Genomic DNA, 21212 nt, shown 5'->3' with positions numbered 1-21212 from the left:
CCCCCCCCCCCCCCCCCCCCCCCCGCCCTGCGGCCCCGCCACATGTGGACGCGCCGCGAGGCCGCCGCCGGCCCTTCGCCCTCTCCTCCGGGCGCTGCGCCCGCCCCGCCTGCCTCCGAGGCTCTGCGCCCCGCCGCCTCGGGTCCCCCAGGGGAGCGTGGCGAGAGTGGAGTGCTGGGAGGCTGGGGCTCGTGGGTTCCTCCGTCCCCTTCCTTGCGCGGTGAAGGCACGCGGCCGTGGGGTCCAGGACGAGCGTCTGCAGAGGAGCGGGATCTGGAAGGTGTGTACACCCGAGGGCCCTTCCCCAAACTGCATCCTCTGCAGCTTGCCGCCGCTGGGGCGCCTGCTCCCCCAGCCGAGGGAAAGCCTTTTCCCATCGCCCTCTCTTCTGTTCTCAAAAGAGGGAGTCCAGCTTTGAGACACCTTTAATTCAAATTCGTTTTTAAAATGAACTTCCGAGTGGAGTGGAACCCACGGAAGCCCACGTGCATGGCATCTGTTTCCCCGTCCACTGTGTGGGGACAACAGTGCCGCCCTTCCCGGGGGGAGATGCCATTCCTCCCTACAAAAGGGGTGGGGTTCTTTGAGTAGTTTTGCCTCTAGTGGGGACGGATCTGTCAGCCACCCACGTCCTCAGATACCACACGATCACAGCAAACATTTGGAGAAAGGGAAGGTTCTACTCCATTGCCAAAGCTAACTCTCATTACCAGGCTCGGACCAGCTCTGAAAGCCCCAGGACCCAAAGAAAAGTTAACACTCACCAAGACGACACAGATACTAGAACGTATGCGTTTGAAAACAACAGCAAGGTATGATATAATAACCACTAAATCATATGCTAAACTTCTAAGGTTATCTGTCCCTTTGAACAAAAGCAGAAAAGGCTGAATGTGTGCACTAGAGCATTGATGTCCTAGGCTGAGGAGATAGTTCATCCGTGACTTCAAGTTGTCTCTTCCTGTATCATTCCCGTGTGCACATTGATATCCTGAGGTACTCACAACAGGAACAACAGCCCTTCTGGAAAAAGGTTAAGTAATGTGTAAACCGTTCCAGTCGACAAACTTTTGTTAGATGCACCCATCTTTTTAAGGTTTATTATATAGTTGCTTTTTTAAAAAGCCATTTTATGGTAGTATGCCCATGTTGTGTTTTATATAAAACGAAGACAAGCGATTTCACATGTCAACATATTATTCCAGACTTGATAACATATTGATAGCTCTTATCACAGTGTGGTGTGGAAGTTAAGCTTAGGAGCTGCCCGGTTTCCTTGCTAGGTGTCTGAGCCTTATTTTTTGCTTCTAACAGGCATAACAGTAGTTCTTACCTCCTAGGAGTGTTGTAAAGATTAAACGTGATAATCCCTCTGAAGGTGAGCGGAGTAGTGGCACACAGGCAGAACAGGAGTCTGGTCTTTGGTTCCCCAAAGTTCAGCAGAGTTCCTGGGACCTTGTAGGGAATAGATTAAATACTTGCTGGGAAAGAACCCTCTTGAGTTTATGTCTTTAAAAAATCCACACATGTTTTAGCATTTGTATACACAAAAGGAAATGAGGAAGATAATATACATGCTCCCGCCCATCATTTCATCATTGGAAGCCCAAAATAAACGGGAAGCTGAATTGTCCGCTGTTTTAAATCACCCATGAGGCCAGTGATCAGCTGTACACAATGCCTCTGGCTCTCTCTCCTCAGACCCCAACATGTCTCTCAATAAAGTCAAAACCTAATATTTTATCAATGGTAATTTTCTAGTTTCAATAAGTGGGCTGTAGTTATGTAAAATGGTAACATTTGGGGAAGATGAGTAAAGAGTATCTGGAAACATTTTTTACAGTTTTTGCAAATTACTTGTAAATTTGAAATAATTTGAAGCTGAAAAAGTTTTTAAAAATTTTTTAATTAAAAAAACGAAAACCTAGGGGCGCCTGGGTGGCACAGCGGTTAAGCATCTGCCTTCGGCTCAGGGCGTGATCCCGGCGTTATGGGATCGAGCCCCACATCAGGCTCCTCCGCTATGAGCCTGCTTCTTCCTCTCCCACTCCCCCTGCTTGTGTTCCCTCTCTGGCTGGCTGTCTCTATCTCTGTCGAATGAATAAATAAAATCTTTAAAAAAAAAAATGAAAACCTAAAATTCTATCACAGATAAACTCTTCCCTTGGATAATGCCAAATTATAGCTTAAAATGAAGGTACTGAAGTTACTAGCAGGCTGAGGTACTATGCTAAACCTTTGCCGTCGTGTGCACTTGATTTAATGAGTTAATAAGAAAAAATGGTTCATTGAATGCTGTTTGAAGATGAAGGTAGGCTAGAAATGTTGCCGTGATACTGGGAAATAAGGAGAAGGGAGAGGAGGAGGACATTGAGATTGACAAAGACAAGTTTACCAGAGCAGGATATTATTAAATACATATATTTGCTTACCATTTCATAAGCTACCATTTTAGGAACTCTAAACTAGGCTGTGGTGACTTAGAACTTCTCCTATAGCAGTTACTTGTGTGCTGTACTTGTTTGATGCTTGTCTTCCCTCATAGACGGTAGCGCCAGTCTGGGGGGAGTGGCACGCAGAGCGAGCGGTCTGCCTGGTTCACCACAGTGTTGCCAGCACCTGGCATGTTCTTCGTCTCATTGCCACTTCATAAATGAATGCCATGACAAGGTTAGCTCCTTGTACATAGAGAATCTCATTTAATTCTCACAGCAACTTTGTGAAATAGCTATTTTTCCCCGTCTTACAGAGGAGGGAACTGAGAGCTTAGGAAACCAGCTGAAGTTCACTCAGCTTGTGAACCCAGACTATTTTGACACTGACACCCTTGCTCTAACATTATGCATACTGTCTCTTGACTTTATTCCACTTCTGCTGGTGTGAATGGCTTGAATTGACTAGCATCCTTGGCGCCAGATATCAAAAGAAGAAAATATTATATTTATTTTTGTAAAGAATTATTGAGGTTCAGGTAGATCTGGTTAAAGGCTCTATATTACCTTGAATGTTTGGGGTTCTCTCCTGAGTTAATGCAGGGAGGAAATGGAATGCTATATGGAGCAAAAGCTCCATGATAGGGCAGGGGAAGGTACTGAGAATTAGGGTGTGCATGGGGAAGAAAAAGTCTTGCCCACTGCTTTGCACCCAGTGGGTGCTCAGTACATATCTAATGGATTTACTGGACTAAGTAATGAGTCTAATGGACTCAGCTCTCAAAAGCTGAATATTTTGCTTATTTGTACCATACCTTATTCCAAAAAAACTTTAAAAAGAGTTGAATATGATGAAATTTAAATCTTAGTTTGGGCAGCAAATTTACTAGTTATTTTCAATCTTATTTTATTTATTAATTTTTATTTTTTAAAGATTTTATTTGAGAGAGAGAGAGAGAGACAGAGAGTGCAAGCGGATGGGGGGAGAAATAGAGGGGAAAGGAGAGGGACAAACAGACTCTGTGCTGAGCACTGAGCTCTACACAGTGCTCGATCCCAGGATCCTGAGATCATGACCTGAGCTGAAGGCAGACTCTTAATTGCCTGAGGCCCCCAGGCGCCCCTTTATTTTATTTTTAATTGAAATATAGTTGACATAGAATATTAGATTAGCTTCAGGCGTACAAATAGTGATTTGACTTACACATTACAAAATGATCACGGTAAGTATAGTTACCATCTGTCACCATATGAAGTTATTACAATATTATCAACTATATTCTCTGTGTTGTATTTTACATCCCTGTCACTTACTTATTTTAAAACTGGAAGTATGTACCTCTTAATCCCCTTCACCTATTTTGCCTGTCCCCCTACCGCTCTACTCTCTGGCAACCACCCTCTTGTTTTTCGTATTTACGAATCTGCTTCTGTTTTGTTTGTTTGTTTTGTTTTTTAGAATCCACATATAAGTGAAATTATATGGTATGTGTCTTTCTGTTTGACTTATTTTACTTGGCATAATTCTTTCTAGGTCCATCCATGTTGTCACAAATAGCAAGATACATTATTCTTTTCTATGACTGAATGATATTCGTGTGTGTGTAACACAACTTCTTTATCTGTTCATCTCTCAATGGACATTTAGGTTGCTTCCATATCTTAGCTATTGTAAATAATGCTACATGAAGATAGGAATGCATATATCTTTTTTAATTAGTGTTTTTGTTTTCTTTGGATAAATATCCAGAAGTGGAATTGCTGGATCGTACCATAGTTCTCAGTTTTTATTAAGATTTTATTTTTAAGTAGTCTCTACATGGGGCTTGAACTTACAACCCTGAGATCAAGAGTCACGTGCTCTACTGACTGAGCCATCCAGGAGCCACCGTAGTTCTATTTTTAATTTTTCGAGGAACCTTCATACTGTTTTCACAGTGGCTGTACCAATTTATATTCTCACCAGTGGTGCACAAGGGTTCCCTTTTATCCACATCCTTGTCAACACTTACTATTTCTTATCTTTTTAAATAATAGCCATTCTGATGGGTGTGAAGTGATACTTCATTGTGGTTCTGATGTGCATTTCCCCGATGATTAGCTATGTGGAGCAACTTTTCATGTGTCTCTTGGCCATCTGGATGTCTTCTTTGGAAAAATGTCTATTCAGGTCCTCTGCCCATTTTTTTAATTGAATTGTTTGTTTTTTTAGTGTTGAGTTGTGTAAGTTCTTCATATACTAATCCCTTATCAGATATATCATTTGCAAATACCTTCTTCCGTTCGGTAGGTGACCTTTTCGTTCTGTTGGTGGTTTCCTTTGTTGTGCAGAAGCTCTTTAGCTTGATGTAGTCCCATTTGTTATTTCTGCTGTTGTTGCCCTTGCCTGGAGAGACAGACTGAAAAAAATATTGCTAATACTGATGTCTAAGAGTGTACTGCCATGTTTTCTTTTAGGAGTTTTACGGTTTCAGGTCTAGCATTTAGCTCTATAATCCATTTTGAGTTCATTTTTTTGTATGGTGTGAGAAAAGGGCCCAGTTTTCCCAGCACCATTTATTGATGATACTGTCTTTTCCCCATTGTATATTCTTGTCTCCTTTGTTGTAGAGTAATTGACCATATAATTGTGGGTTTATTTCTGAGCTCTCTGTTTTGTTGTATTGATCTATGTATCTGTTTTTGGGTTAATACCATACTGTTGTGATTACTGTAGCTTAGTAATATAGTTTAAAATCTGGGATTGTGGTGTGCCTGGGGGGCTCAGTCAGTTGAGCATCCAACTCTTTATTTTCGGCTCAGGTTATGATCTCAGGGTCATGGGATCAAGCTGCCTCCAGGCTCAGCCCAGAGTCTGCTTGTCCCTCCCCCTTCCCCTCACTCCCCCACCCCCGATGGTGCGTGCATTCTCTCTCTCTCTCAAATAAATAAAATTTGGGATTGTGATACCTCAGCTTTGTTCTTCTTTCTCAGTTTGCCTTGGCTATTTAGGATTATTTGTGGCTCCATATACATTTTAGTATTATTTGTTCTAGTTCTATGAAAAATGCCATTGGTATTTTGATAGGGATTGCATTGAATCTGTAGATTGCTTCCTTTGGGCGGTATGGACATTTTAATAATATTAATTCTTCCCAATCCATGAACACGGTATGTCTTTCCATTTGTTTGCGTCATCTTCCATTTCTTTTATTAGTGTCTTGTATTTTTCATAGCATAGGTCTTTCATTTCCTTGGTTAAATTTATTCCTAAGTATTTTATTCTTACTGATGCAACTGTAAATAGGATTGTTTTCTTCATTTCCCTTTGTTCTAGTACATTATTAGTGTACAGAAATGCAGCTGGTTTCTGTATATTCACTGGTTTGTATCCTGCAACTTTACTGAATTCATTTATTAGTTCTGATAGTTTTTTTGGTGAAGTCTTTAGGGTTTTCTATATATAGTGTTTATCATTTGCAGTTATTGACAGTTTTACTTCTTCCTTAGTAATTTGGATCCCTTTTTCTTTTCTGCGTCTGATTGCAGTGGCTAGGACTTTCAGTACTGTGTTGAATAAGAGTGACCAGGGTGGGCATCCTTATCTTGTTCCCAATCTTAGAGGAAAAGCTTCTAGCTTTTCACCATTGAGTATGATGTTAGCTTCCGTTTGTCATAAATGGCCTTTAATGATGTTGAGGTGGTATACCATCATTTTGCCATATTCTAATCATTAGAAACAAGTCGCTAAATCCAGTCCACACTTAGTGCGAGGGTGTTAACAGGGTGTTAATATCAGTAGGCAGTGGCCACTTCGAATCATTTTCACCTACGGGTCTGCTCATGGAGGTGTTGTAGGTTGAAGTGAATTAACTTGTGTAAAGTAATACACATGGTTTCAGACTCTTAGCACGAAAGCAGAGCTGATTATCATTATTGTTCTCAGCGGCATCTGTTACTCACATCCATTTTTCTCTTTGACTTAGTGTCATATCAAGAACCAAAGAACGGCATTTACACCAAAGCTGCTGGCTGGCCAGTGTAGCAGGCAGTCGCCATCAGGAAATAGGTATCTTCTCAAATGAGATAATATAGGAGAGCCTAATAAAGGAATTATTTACAGAGGTGTTTAGGAAGAGGAACAAGGGATGGTACCATGCTCCAGGGCTGAAAGAACAGGGAGCCATTACTACTCCTAAGCCTGAAGGGGAGGGAATATTAACCAGAGCCAGGAGAGGGAAGCTGCAGTTCCAGGAGAGAGCCCCTGGCAGGAGCTGTGACCTTCGGAAGAACAAGGTGCCAAGTCACAGTGACCCAGTGGGGTGAGACTAGAGGAATAAATACTGACTTTACTCCTCTCCTGGCGGTGCCTGCCATCATCTGAGCCCAGTCAGGAGCCACAGGACAAGGAAACCCACCATCTTGCCCGTACAGGTCAGCCCCCCAGGACTGGAGGGGTGAATGGAAAATATCCAGCATGGACAGGCACAGCTATTCACCAATGGGATATTTCCTGGGAACATGACACTATGGTCTCTTCACATAAAAGAGGAACTGAAAGGCAGTTACTTGGGGCACCTGGGTGGCTCAGTCAGTTAAGCGTCTGCCTTTGGCTTGGGTCATGGGATCAAGTCCCGCATTGGGCTCCTTGCTCAGCAGGGAGCCTGCTTCTCCCTCAGCCTCTGCCTGCCACTCCCTCTGCTGTGCACTCTCTCTCTCTCTGACAAATAAATAAATTAAAAAAAAAAAAAAAGGGCAGTTACTTAATCCTGAGTTTCCAGAATAGGAGTCAGGGAAGGGTGTGGCAGGGAGATTGGCTCCAGAGGAGTTTGATTCAATTTTTGGTTTATGGTGCCCCCGAGGAGCTTTCATTTGGGCCAGTGAGGAAGGTACAAGGATTTACATTTATAGCTGGTAGGTGGGCCCAGAGTAAGTGTCTCAGGAAGCTCATGCAGGCTGTAGGTTTTATTTATTCAGGCAATAAACTTAATGCCGTGGAAGGTGTTTGTTCTGCTCACACTGTCTGATGACTCTGACTGATGAGTAAACCTTGCTTTATTGGTCAGGTACCAGCTTAGTTACTGATGAAGACCTTACGTGCTTCCAAAGGCAAATGGTTTTCTAAACATCATTCTCCTCCCATTATAAGGATCCAGGAATTTCACTTCAGTGAGACAAGGCAGTGCAGCTGGGGAAGTGGAACCTTAATGCCAGACCCAGAAAGTGGGGTGAACCCAGAGACTCAGGGTGGGCCTGTCTCTGCATTTGCAAGGAGCCCCTGTGGGAGTTTGGGCAACTGTGAATGCTTGTTTCCATGCTTTCAGCCTGCTGAAGTGGGGGACACTGGAACGGGGCAGGAAAGGCTAAATTTATTTCACTAATGTCTTTATTTTTTTAAAAAAGTGCTTTATGAAGATGCTGTTAAAATATGATCTGGAAGACAACTCTTTAAAGGGTGACGGGGTGCTTGCTAAAATAGCCCAAGAGTGGGTTTTTGTTTCCAAATCTTTTTTTTTAAGATTATTAGAGAGAGAGTAGCGGGAGGGGCAGAGGGAGAGGGAGACGATCTTCAGCAGATTCCCCACTGAGCAGGGAGCCTGACACCAGACTCAGTCCCAGGACCCTGCGATCATGACCTGAGCCGAAATCAAAAGTTGGACGTTTAACTGAGTGAGGCTGTCTAAAACCAACAGGTATTTAGAAATGTTCCCATCATCTAGTGGTTTAGTTTTAAAGAAAATAAACAAGTTTACTACCTATAAAAACTCTTATATCTGTATACTTTAAAAACTTGGAGAGGAATTTTGAATCTGATTGAAATCTTCCAAAGTGTTATAGACGAAAGAGGGACATCTGGGTCCTTTATTAAAATTATTAAATGTATGAGCTTCTAATAAGCTTGTATGAGTAAATGATTGACTTCAGGAGGAGAGAAATTTACCAGCCAAATTTCATAAAGATCTTTACATAACAGGTGAATGGGACTGAAAAACTAATTGTGATTTCCTGAATACACCCATTGCTGCCCTTCCCCCGTAGCCACTGACCTTTGTGAGGCCTCGTCTTCTTCTGTGCCAGTCAGGTGCTTCAGAAGCAAGGCGTGGACTTAGAACTGGACCTTCAAATCCACTTTTTCCACGAAGGGTTAACCGACGTTTTAAAAAATAATATATATGATCCTGTGATTGTGGATACGTGTTCTACATTATGGAAGCCCATGGAATGTGCAACATGGAGTGAGCCCTAATGTAAACTGTGGACTTCAGTTAATAATAATGTAGCAAGAGTGACTCATACTTTTATAGGGAATGCAGCGCACTGATACGAGATGTTATTAAGAGGGGCCACGGGGAAGGGGAAGGTGTCGAGCAGGTACATTGGAACTCTTCGTACTTTTTTGCTCAATTTTTCTGAAAACCTAAAACTGCTCCCCAGACTAAAGTCTATTAATTTTTTTAAGCGAGGCATATTTAATTCTAGCCCCCTTAGAACATTTCCATTTTTTAGGGAGAGCAAAAATGTACCGTTAATAGAACATTAAAAAATATTGTTTAACTCATTTGCTTTAGTTTGTGTTTGTATGTATTTAATAATGTCCATAATAGATTATTACAGTAATACATAATGATAATCTGTAAGTAAATCGATCTCAATCTATAGGCGGGTTGTACCTGCAGACATTTTTATTGATACTATGCACATTCCAAATGTTTATTGCTGTCTGGACGGGTGCTTTCCCATGGAGAAAGTAAGCTTCAGCTGGCTCAGTGAATCCTGGGCTGTGGCTTGATTAGCACCCCGGGGCGGGGGGGGAGGGGGTGCTGGGGGATGATTTACTGAGGCTGCCTTCCTGGAGGCTGAGGCAGCACCAGCCAGGCGGCATAAAGTAGGGGGAGCCTGGCTGAGCAGCAGCTGTGGTAGGGGCTGAGGGACTTGGTTTATGTGGTGAGCTTCAAAGAACTTATCAAGGGATGGGGCGTTGGTGGGGGGCGTGGGCACGGAGCCTGGAAGAGCCAGGTCCTCTGGCAGCAGGGGAAGATGAGACTGGCTTAAATGTGCTGTTAATCACCGAGGTAAGCACTGGCGGACACCAGGAGGCCCAGAAAAGCTTTAGAAGGCATAGATATTGTCAGCAAGGTCAGCAGCACTGTGGGGCCTGCCAATTCCTGTAATCACCAGCTTCGTATCAAGGGTGACTGGAGCGATAAGACCGTGCAGGCTGCAGGCTGCAGGCTGGGCTGGAGAGAATGGGCGTGGGGGGCCAGTGGGGACTGTGGGGTCCAGCGAGGAAGGAAGGAAGCAGCTCCTGCTTCCGTACTCATCACAGAATCGAGCTAGAAAATGAAACAGCCACTTCCTGGCCTGTGGAAAGAGGGTGTTTCCGGGGCATCCACCAGTTAGACAAAACCCCCAAGTGTGTCGTTTTCCTCATCCCTGAAATCCTGATTTCCCCTGAGACGGTGTCGCATCAGGTAGAGAAGTGGTTGCACATGTCTTTTGGCAGCAGAACTTTTCTTCACACTATATTGTGCAGAGCACTGAGTATGTAAACAGAGGCACAGAGGCCATGGTGGCAGTGGGGACTGCAGGGTGGGAGTGCTCAGCTTCCAAAATGGACCGTCGGGTAGGATTTGAGAACGACTGCCTGGAGAAGCAAGTCGGAGCTCCTTGATGTGGCATTCGGGACCTCCTTGACATTACCCTTATTTTGTTCTTCCGTCTTGTTTTGGCCACTCCTTGCTTTCTGTTTTATGCCCCGAAGTATAAGATACCTGAGTCGTCTGTGCTTCTGTGCTTTTGCTCATGCTGTTGCTCCTGCTTGGAGTTCCTTTGCACTGGCTGCCTTTGACCCAGTCTTCAGAATTCACTTGTGATGGTATCTCCTCTGATGCCTGCCCCTACAGTGCCCTTGATGTGCCTGCATCTGAGAAGTTCCCTCTCTCTACTGAAATTCCTCCTGTATCTGTTACCCCCACCAAGCTGTAAACTTCCCAAGGGCAGGAATCTGAGGAATCTCTGAGTCCTCCGGCCCCATCCCCCCACCCCATCCTGCACCTGACTGAACTGATGCAATTGTTTGAGCATTATCTGGCATCAGTTTAGAATTCAAAGGTTCCTTTCTGGAAAGCCAGTTTGAGAAAAGAAGGGAGGCATGCTTAATAAAGAAGGGAGGATACCGGAGAGGAGAGGGGAGAGTAGCTGGGGACCAAGGGGTCGGGGCAGGAAAACCATGGAGTCACTGAAAGTTCACATCAGGTCTTGGGCTTGAGTAGTTGGCACCAGTGCTGCTGAATCAAATCAGTGGTAAGTAGCTGGGAAGAGGTACTCTGGTCTGTAAGGACAGGGCTCCCCTGGAGCTCCGGAGGCCTCTAGATTACCTCTCCTGATGCTACAGGCCTCCAGGGATTCTAACCAGCATAATGGACTTTGAAAAGGGAAACAGCTGAGCTAGGCAAGCTAGTTCAAGTCCCTGAGGGATGATGCTGGCTTGGTTAAGGACTCCTTCAGTTCTGTCTGAAGGAAGACCTCTCTCACTGGAATCGCTTGCTTGAGGTTAAGGGAGGGCCAGGGGAAGAGGCACTGGATTTTGTGTTATGAGGCCTTGCTTTACAACATTGAACACTGTCCACCTGAGTGTTGTCCACAGACAACATGAGCTCACATTGCTTCCACTTCTCTGCTTTGCAGGCACCTTGCAAGAACAGGTGGGGCCAGCTCTGTGACCTTGAGCAAGTTCTTTAAACTTTCGGGGCCTCAGTTTCCTCATGTGTAAGATGGGGACCCTAATCGTACCCTACTTCATTTAACAGTAAGCTCTTAATACAGGGCCTGGTACAGAATAAGCTCAATGAAAATTGGCTAAAATGATACTGCTAACACGCGGAGTCATTTGGAAATGCTTAGTTGAGGATAAAACAGCTGAACCACCAAGAGGCGAGATAGCATAAGGCCTTGTTACTTAAAGCATGACCCGTGGACCAGCAGCGTTGGCATCTCATGGGGCCCCAGCAGAGTTTGGGGCCCAGCGCCAGACGCACTGAGTCTGAACCCGCAGTTGAACAAGACTCCCCAGGTGATTCATACGCATGTTAAAAGTCAGGAAGAGCTGACGTAGAAGCACTGACCTATCTGCCACTTGCTCATTGTGTCACTTGGACAAGTTCCCTAACTTCCCCGTGTTTGTCATCTGTGCAACCCTAGCTCGTGAGGTCATGGTGGTGCTTAAATGACTATATGCTGGCAGCCTTGGAGGGCTCCTGCACATGGTAAATGCCGTTCAGTGTTTGCTCTCTCCGCTCTCCAGCCCCAGGATTGTGCCGCCTTGGCCCCTTACGGAGCCTCACTCCTGGGCCTGGGTTCAGCTCCCAGACTGTCAGGTTCACATTCCAGCTCCCGCGCCTGGAGCAAGGTCTGCCTGCGCCATGTAGACTGTCACTTCGGTGTTCCAAGGCCCAGTTTCCATGTGTTAAACTGTGAAAAGGCTGTGCCCCGCCCTTGGGGATACTGCAGCATAAAGTGAGACGTGCAGCACCAGGCTGGCTGAGGCTAGTGCTCCCGGCACACTTCAGCTTGATCAGTAGGCATGTACTGATGAGAGCCACACATCAGACTCAAGTGTGTCCCTGTCCCACGGGAGCTCTCTGCCTCTTGCTGCCCACCCAGCAAGGGCAGGACCTTCCCGGGCTAGACCTCTGGTCCTGAGGAGGCCAGGACGCATCCTGTTACAGGCAAAGGAGGGAGCGAAGGCAGGCTGGGCCAGGTGAGTAAACTGGCCTGCCCCCTCCCCAGGCGACTTACCTGGTTCTCCAGTAGACCCCGAGCCCAGGGAGGGTAGGGCCACCTCTGTCTAGCTCGCCACCAAATTTAGGGAGTGTCTGGTGTTTTGCCTGCCACATAATAAGTGCGTATTCTAGGTGTGCTGTGTGAATACATAAAAGAGGAATACTGGAGTTAGAAGCATCGTGGCCAGAGGGGAACCCTTTCCCGTCCTCTGTCTTCCCTAGGCAGCCAAACTGCCGTGTTAGGACTGAAGGAGAGACGACAGTGTTCTCCCTGGCTCCTTGTTGCCTCTAACACCCTCTCTCACAGTTCCTCTTGGTAACCGTGGTGTCACCACAGGAAACATGTCCCTTTTTTAAAAAATTATGTAAATTCCAGTTAACAGTTTAACAGTTTCAAGTACAATTTAGTGATTCAACGCTTCCATACAACACCCAGTAATCGTTGCAACAAGTACCCTCAATCCCCATCACCCTGTTCGAGAAGCATGTCCTTTTAAGGTATGAACAGTCTTCCCAGACCCCAGCTGGGTTTTCTCTGTGAGGTTAGCGGAAATCCTTCATCTATTTCAGCTGAATTTGAGTGGTGGGTGGGCAGAATCCATTGCTTGGAGAAGCTTGTGCATAATTTTGATTCTAAGTCCTAAAGGGACCATGACTATAGTCAAGGGGTGAGCCCCTATGGAAGTTGGGGACCTCTGTTTGTACCAGCTCTTAAAGGGGAGGTCTATGCCAAGAAGGGCTTTGAGTTGGCCAGACCTGCCCATGAATCCTGGCGCTGCTACTTCCTTGCTTCCTGTGTGACATTAAGCCACTTAGTTATTTCTTCTGAGAGTTAATTGTTTTGTCTGCAAAATGAAGATAATAAAATCTCCTTGCATAAGGCTGTCATGGGAATTGAAATTAAAGTGGAAGAGCCGTTGTAAGTATGTGAGGTCAGACACTTGAGGGCATAAATGGGGGTGCTGTGAATAATCCCACAGGACCACCAGCGTGCACACTGTCCCGGACAAAGCGGCCCATACGGTCTCCCTAATTAAAGGGCACGTGCCAGGTGCTCAGTGAGTGAGAGTATCCTTCTGATTGTTACATCTGCTTAAGATAGGATTGCCAGATTTAGCAAAGAAAGCCTGTCTGAAATATTGCATGGACTGTACTTACACCAAATTATTTGTTGTTTCTCTGAAATTCCAATCTAAGTGGGTATATTGTACTTTATCTGGCAACTCTTGTTTAAGAGCACAGGAGTCACAGGAAATTAAATGATAAAATGTTACAACTAAGCCCACGAAGGGCTTACCTCCTGGAAACAAACTGTCTCACTGGTGCTTCTCTCCACACTACTTGCTGGTGCTATTTTGAGGCTAGGTTTTGGCCAAGGGGAAGAGGACCTGGCACGAGGGTGAGGGAGGTGGTGGAAGGGATGGAGGGCCTGGGGAAACTGGAGGGAAAGGGGACTAAGAGGTCCTGTGGAGGAACAAGTGAGGACCCCCCCTTAGATTTCAGGGCCTGGAGGTTAGTTTAAGAGATTAAGGACAGAACCATCCCTATGGGGGGAAGGATGAAGAGGAGACTGGAAAGCTAAGGGTCCAGATGATAAGTTGCATTTTCAGTGCCATGAAGGTGGGAGGATAGTGACTGGTGACTGACACAAAGGTTTGGGTGTTATCCATCTGGAACCTGACGTTCTCAGCACAAGTTACTCACCTGGAGTGCTCAGAGGAGCCTAGAGGGTCTTTTTCTTCACCTTCTCTTTTTTTTCAGCTCAACGATGATTTAAGAGCTTTCTCTCCCCTGTTGTGTGAGAAAAGATGGTGAGAACAGGAGGGAGAGGAGCCACAGCCACCCACACACTAGGCCATACATGTTTGTGAAGCCTCAGGCTGTGAGAAGGAGTGGACACTGGGGAGGGTGTCCATGGGCCACTTGGGAGGGGCAGCTGCTCCGAGACCTTAGTCGTAAGTCAGAAGGACACCTGCCCTTTGTGGCGGGGCTCGCCCGGGACACTGCAGAGCCATGACTAATGTGAGCGCCAAGGCTGTTATTTTTTTCAGGAGCAGGGCCCTGGGAGGGCTGGCCTCTCAGTCTCAGTGGGGCTTGGGGCCATCAGCCCCCCGACACCCTCACAGGGGGACTCTCTGTCGGAGAGGGTGGTGTATGTAGGGTGATTGAAGGAGTACCGTGAGGGATGCAAGCTATTTAAGGTTCTTTAGTGTTTCTCAGTGGGTTTCTTTCTTACTGCTGCCCCCAGGCCTTCAATGGGGGCTAAGCTCCTACACACACACACACACACACACACACACGCGTGCGTGTGCAAACATCTCCCCCAGGCTCTGTTGAGAGCAGCCACCGAGCGCCCTTCCTTCTCTAATCTGAGTCCTGGAGGGGGAGGGACAGAAGGCCAGCCTCAGCCCCTTCCTGAAACCAGCTGGCTTGGCTGTATGGTGGTGATCAGGGAGAAGCTATCTGAAAGGCCGCTCAAAAGGCAGAGCATGAGGCAGTCGCAAGCCCTTACTCTGTGCTGTTTACCTCATGGTCAGGAGAGGAGAGAGATGCCACTCCCAACAGTGGGGCCAGTTCCTTTGTCTCTCTTTCGCCATCCTCCCCTTCACCTGTACAAGGCTCTCCCACGAACCTCCCTGCTGCCCAGCCAACCAGACCACACACTTGGACGTGGAGAGAAAATGGGGATGGATAGAAGGGCACACACCTGATGCCCGTCTTCTGCCCACCTTTTCCTTCCCTGGGGTTTTGGCATCCGCTGGTTTCCAGGCTAGCTCCTGTTCCCTAGGAGGTGATTTCTTGGTCATTCTCACAGACAAGGCAACCGTGAGTGAGAGAATTAGCAAATGAAAAGAAACTCTTGAATCCAATGGAGGAAAAAGGTGGGCAGAAGATGGGTGTCAGGTGTGTGCCCTCAGGCACCCTCCACTTTCTCCAGTTCCTTGATCCAAGTGTGTGATCCAGATCTACAGTTAAATGGAGTCAATAGAAAAAATTCTTGTCCTGGCTGGCTCAGTCGGTAGAGTATGCAATGCTAGATCTTGGGGTTGTGAGTTCGAGCCCCACGGTGGGTACAGAGATTACTTTAAAATTTTTTAAAAAATTTTCTGAGATTATGACTTTTTTACTTCTTGGTATTAGAATTCATTTTTTTCATAAAATGAAGATCACAAATGATTTAAAAAAATATTCGTAGGGGTGCCTGGGTGGCTCAGTGGGTTAAGCGTCAGCCTTATCTCAGGTCAGGATCCCAGGGTCTTGGGATCAATGGAGCCCTGTGGTGGGCTCCCTGCTGAGGGGGGAGCCTGCTTCTCCCTCTCCTCTGCACTCTCTCTCTCTCTCTGAAATAAATACATAAAATCTTTAAAAAATAAAAAGTTAAATAAAAATAAAATTTAAAAAACTGTTAATAGCAAAATATGATATTGGCAACCTCATGTGAGTCCCTGAAAAAAGATATTAAGAATATATTTTATGTGAAATCCCAAAGCCTGGGAACCACTGGTTTAGAACATTGTCCACCCCAGGTGGCTTGGCCAGAGTAGGCATTCAGGGACCTGACATGGTGCCCGCAGGGAACACCTGTGCAATCCAGCATCCTGTTGTGACGGACAGGAAGGTGTAGAGCAAACCCGTTCTGACATCATGGATTCTAGGATAAAATAAGTTTTATTTTCCCTTTGCATCCTTATAGCACAGAAAAATGATTAGAAAAATTCATCCTGCATTTTGGCAGCGACCAAACACTGGCTACCTCTCCATTTTTGGGAGTTACGTGTATGGAGCAGCTGGAACACGGTTCTCCGGTAGAACCTGCTTTTAATTAGCTGTGGAGCGTTACTGCTTTCTGATTTGGCTGAATTAGGTTCAATTGAACAAATATGTATTTGGATACCAACTGGACAAATGCAGAATGGGGGGCCGCGGGAAAACTGGGCGGATCAGATGTGGCTGCTGCCCTCAAAGCTGTTTCAGTCCAGTAGGGTGATGAGACAAGAAACTGCCTGGTAATGGGAAGAAGAGGGGAGAGGCATGAGAACACCCAATCTTAGGGTGCCAGCGGGAAGTTAAGGGGAGGCAGAGGGCATAGTTGACAAGGGCCCAGAAAAGGCATCATGAGAAAGGTGGCATCTCAGTAGACCAGCGCTTGTGAGCAATTTGGGAACAGCAACTGTGTGAGCACCCCGGCGTCCCTCCTAACTGGTACCCAGTAAGTGCTCAATAAATGTTTGAAGAATTAATTAAATATTATTGGCAGTGGGTGTTCTGGTTAAAATGAGCTACTAAGCACTGTGCTTTTCTTAGACTTAAGATATTTGGGAACAGCTCTTCATTTAAGCAAGTTTTATGTGTATTAAGGGATGATTTTCCATGTTTTAATTCAGTGGCTGTAATACTTACTTTTCAGCACAAGAGGGAGCTGCTGCCTAGTTTACTTAACTACAATGGTATTTCTCTAGGTCTGCTCCTGTGTTCTCAAATTACAGTGCAGTATATTGTGCCATTTAACCACCCTCCCCCCAAATGGCCCACCAACCAAAAAATCCTATCACACAGTACAATAGAATTATTATCAGTGGTGCATTGTTTTCCTGAAGGAATTTCTCCTAAATTGCATGATTAGTAGGAAAAAAAGGTAACATTTAAAATGTATTATAAACAGATACCTTAGGGGCGCCTGGGTGGCTCAGTTGGTTAAGCATCTGCCTTCAGCTCAGGTCATGATCCCAGGGTCATGGGATCGAGCCTCACATCGGGCTCGCTGCTCTGTGGGGAGCCTGCTTCTCCCTCTGTCTTTGCCCCTCCCTCCTGCTTGTGCACTCTCTCTCTGTCAAATAAATAAACAAAACCTAAAACGAAACAAAAAAGGTATCTACCTTAGACAGGCTGGGGGGATTCTTCAGAGCCCTAAATAAACCCAGGGTTTCCCAGTATTGAAAGCTCTGCTTATAAAAATGCCTCAGGACCTCATACAGAGGCCACAAATCAGAGATAATAGCCATTTCCAAATCTCAAGTTTTCACGAGTGTCAAAGTCTAGCTGAGATGTTGGGTGGTGAGTCCAGGCCTTCAAACTTGGGATGTGGGATTTCTTTTCCAGGAGCTGCAAAGAATAGACTATGAAATAGCCAGAATCCAGGTGTATATCTTGACTAAGAACACATGATATTTATAGTAATCAGAACTTAGGGGGGCGCCTGGGTGACTCAGTCAGTTGAGCTGTGGACTTTTTTTTTTTTTTTTAAGATTTTATTTATTTATTTGACAGAGAGAGACAGCAAGAGAGGGAACACAAGCAGGGGAAGCGGGAGAGTTCTGAGAAGCAGGCTTCCTGCTGAGCAGGGAGCCTGATGCAGGGCTCGATCCCAGAATGCTGGGATCATGACCTGAGCCGAAGGCAGATGGTTAACGACTGAGCCACCCAGGCGCCCCTGAGCTGTGGACTCTTGATTTTGGCTCAGGCCATGATCTCTGGGTCGTGGGATCGAGCCCCATCTCCAGCTCTCTGCTCAGTGGGGAGTCTGCTTCTCCCTCTCCCTCTGCTCCTCACCTGCCCCACTCATGCTTGCTCATTCTCTCTCTCTCATTTATTTATTTAAATAAATAAAATCTTTTTAAAAAGATTTATTTGAGAGAGGGGGAGGGGAAGAGGGAGAGGGAGAGAGTCTCAAGCAGACTCTGTGCTGAGTGCAGAGCCCGACGCAATGCTTGATCTCATGACCCTGAGATCATGACCTGAGCGGAAATCAAGAGTCGGCCACTCAACCGACTGAGCCATCCAGGCGCCCCAGGACAGGCCTTCTTGATTTATGTGTCCCTACAGAACCTAGTCCAAGATCAGGGGGCAATTCATTTGTGTTTAGAAAAAAATCACAGCCAAGGGTGACTGTTAAATTTAAAAAGGAGGAAGAAATGGGGTCTTAATACTTAAAAGTTTTATTTATTCCTTGTCTTGGGTTGGTTGGTTGGTAAATATTAATGCTCTAGTCAAGAGGTAGCAGGCGGGTGAGGAACGTGGACTCGGGCGTCTTGTGTTCAAATTGCAGCTTGGCTGCTTCTAGCTCCGTGGTCTTGGGCAGGATTCCTGTCCTTTCCATGTCTCAGCTTCTTCATGAGTAACATAGCATGATATCGCTGCTGAAAACTTACCACGTTGGATTTCTTATTTATAAAGTCCTCAAAACAGTGCGTGGTGCATAGTAAATGCTATTAGTAATTATAAAGTAGAATAATTGTATTTAGTGAGATGTAGTCAAAATATACTTTGATTCATTAAAAGCCAAATAAAACTTTAAAGAAATGTATCAGAGATGGGTTGATGAAAATGTTCTGGGATCGTAGATCTGGGATTGATGGTTGCACAGCCTCATGAATATACTAAAAACCACTGAATTGTACAGTTACAAAAAGTGAGTTTTATGGTAAATGAATTATATCTCAATAAAAAATGTAATAAAGAAAAACTCAATTCAATAAATATTTGTTCTCAACCCTCTCCTGGGCTTGGGGGAGGATATACCACATTATAGGACACACAGGCTTTGCCCTGGAGGGTATTATCCCGGGGCACCTCCAGAGCGTTGCCCACTTCTCCTAGCACCCTGGAGAAGAGGTTACTACCCACGGTTTTTACTGAGACTCAGAAGTGCTAAGTAACTTGCCCAAGGTCCCACAAGAAGAATGGGTAGCAGGAACCCAAACTGCCTTTTTCAGGTAGGGGAAGTCTTACCGAGGACAGATGATGTACATCCATAAAGTAATTAGTGAAGCAGACATCACAGCAGATCCGCAGGCCCCGTATATGGGATAAGGAAAATAAGAAAGCACATAGGCCATGACCGGCCGGAAGGGGGGTGAGTGGTGGGTGCAGGGTGCGGTGGGTGGGGGAGTTCCTGGAGGCAAAGGCCTTTGAGAAGGGCCTTTGCAGGTGGCCTTGGTTTTAGTGATGCAGGTCAGTTGCAGTTAGAGCTGTGTAAGAAGTGCCCAGGGATCTGCTTTGCCTCGAACTACGCATACGCTCCGGTCGACGAGCCTTAGGACGTGCATATTCACCAACACGCATACATAAGAAATTCACATGGGCACAGCCGAAGCCATAGGCATTGTTTGCACCCATTATACCAAGGTAGGATAGGATGGTAGAGAGTAAGGGGAATCTAAAGACCATGTAGGTTGCTTAACCATTCATTCACTTATCTCTTAGTCAATTCAGCAAATTTTTTGAGCACCTACCTAATACCTGAGAGTATAAACATTTAATAAAATACAATCTTCGTCCATTGGGAAGATTCCAAGGTGTAGGAGTCGAAAGCAGACAGGTACACAAGAAAATACTGTAAAGTAAAATGTGGTATCTGGCAAAAGGCTCTAGGAAGGAGAATGGAACCATAGGCTCAAAAGCACTTTGTCAAGTTAATGTTAAAAAAATAAAGATTGTTCAAAAGGTTTATTTTTCTGACTAAAAAATAGAGTCGTACAAACTACCTCAGGAGAGCCTTCACTGGCTGATAGAGGGAAAAGAAAGGTTTGGGAAGGAGGTGCCCCCAGAGTGGGAAAGAGCAAGGAGACCCCTCCTCACTCTCTCACCACCCTCCCCTGGTCATAGGCTCCCTGGGTGCTGGGTGGGCCCCTTGCCCAAAAGTGGTTTAAATTTGAAGTGGGACAAGTCCCCTACCCCAGCCTGTCCTTCCTTCCTGAAGGACGATATGCCGGGGCTTGGTTCGTGCAGCCTCAAATGTTTGTGGAGGCAGATGTTAGTATTCCTCCAAGAGGCAACTAGTATCTCTGTCAGTGCCCGTCCTCACCCAGGGACCATCTTCAAGGTTAAGAAAGGGGCAGTTTGGGATTTTAAAAAAACAACACTTTTGGGGCGCCTGGGTGGCACAGCGGTTAAGCGTCTGCCTTCGGCTCAGGGCGTGGTCCCAGCATTATGGGATCGAGCCCCACATCAGGCTCCTCTGCTATGAGCCTGCTTCTTCCTCTCCCACTCCCCCTGCTTGTGTTCCCTCTCTCGCTGGCTGTCTCTATCTCTGTGGAATAAATAAATAAAATCTTTTAAAAAAAAACAAACATTTTTTACTGTGGCAAAATATACATAACATTTATCACTTTAACCATCTTGCAGTATACATTTCAGCAGCACTAAGTACATCTGCAAGGTTGTGCAACCTTCACCACTCTCCATTTCCAGAACTTTCCATTACCCCAAACTAAAACTGTACCATTAAGCAATAAGCGCCCCCACCCCCACCGCTGGTCACCACTGTTCTACTTCCTGTCTCTGGATTTGCCTCTTCTAAGAATCTCCTATAAGTGGAATCCTGCAGGGGTGCCTGCGTGGCTCAGTCAAATGAGCGTCCAACTCTTGATTTTGGCCCAGGTCATGATTGCAGGATTGTAGGAATAAGCCCTGAGTCAGCCTCTGTGCTCAGCATGGTGTCTGCTTGTCCCTGTCCCTCTGCTCTTCCCGTCGTGTGCTCTCTCTCTATCAAATAAATAAATAAAAATCTTAAAAAATAAATGGAATCCCACAATACTTGTTTGTTTGCATCTGGCTTATGTCACTTAGCATCATGTTTTCAAGGTTCATGTATGTTGTAGCATGTGTCAGAATTTCATTCCTTTTCAAGGCTGAGTAATATTCCATTGTATGTAGATACCACATTTTGATTATCCATTCATTCACTGATGGATACATGTGTTGTTTCTGCCTTTTGGCTATTGTGAATAATGCTGCTATGGACATTGGTGTATGAATATCTGTTCTAGTTCCTGCTGGAAATTCCTTGGGGTTTATACCTACGAGTGGAATTGCTGGGTCATACGGTCATTCTGTTTAGCTTTTTGGGGAACTACCAAACTGTTTTCCGTAGCAGCTACACCATTTTGCATTTTCAATAACAACACACAAGGGTTTCAGTTTCTTCATGTCTTTGTCAACAGCCACTATAGAAGGGTGTGGACAGGTTCCTAAACTTGAGTTGAAAAAAGTCAAGTACCATTTCTGGTTTTTTCTTTTT

General features: G+C 45.5%; 1 long non-coding RNA gene across 2 annotated transcripts; it reads left to right on the top strand.

Annotated features, from left to right (window-relative positions):
- The first annotated feature begins 30 nt into the window (after positions 1–30).
- LOC103659590 lies at positions 31–8945 on the top strand. 2 transcript variants are annotated; one of them, XR_005838401.1, is made up of 3 exons: positions 31–280; positions 714–812; positions 8451–8945. It is a non-coding gene; the product is annotated as an uncharacterized LOC103659590 (long non-coding RNA). The 2 variants fall into 2 exon arrangements; XR_005838396.1 differs by having other exon boundaries at positions 8386–8945.
- Positions 8946–21212: the final 12267 nt, after the last annotated feature.

This window comes from Ursus maritimus, unplaced genomic scaffold (genome assembly GCF_017311325.1).
Source record: "Ursus maritimus isolate PB19 unplaced genomic scaffold, ASM1731132v1 scaffold_1, whole genome shotgun sequence".
In the NCBI taxonomy this organism is placed as follows: domain Eukaryota; kingdom Metazoa; phylum Chordata; class Mammalia; order Carnivora; family Ursidae; genus Ursus; species Ursus maritimus.
The sequence above is the reverse complement of the archived record's forward strand: the minus strand, read 5'-3'. Positions and strand labels throughout refer to the sequence as shown.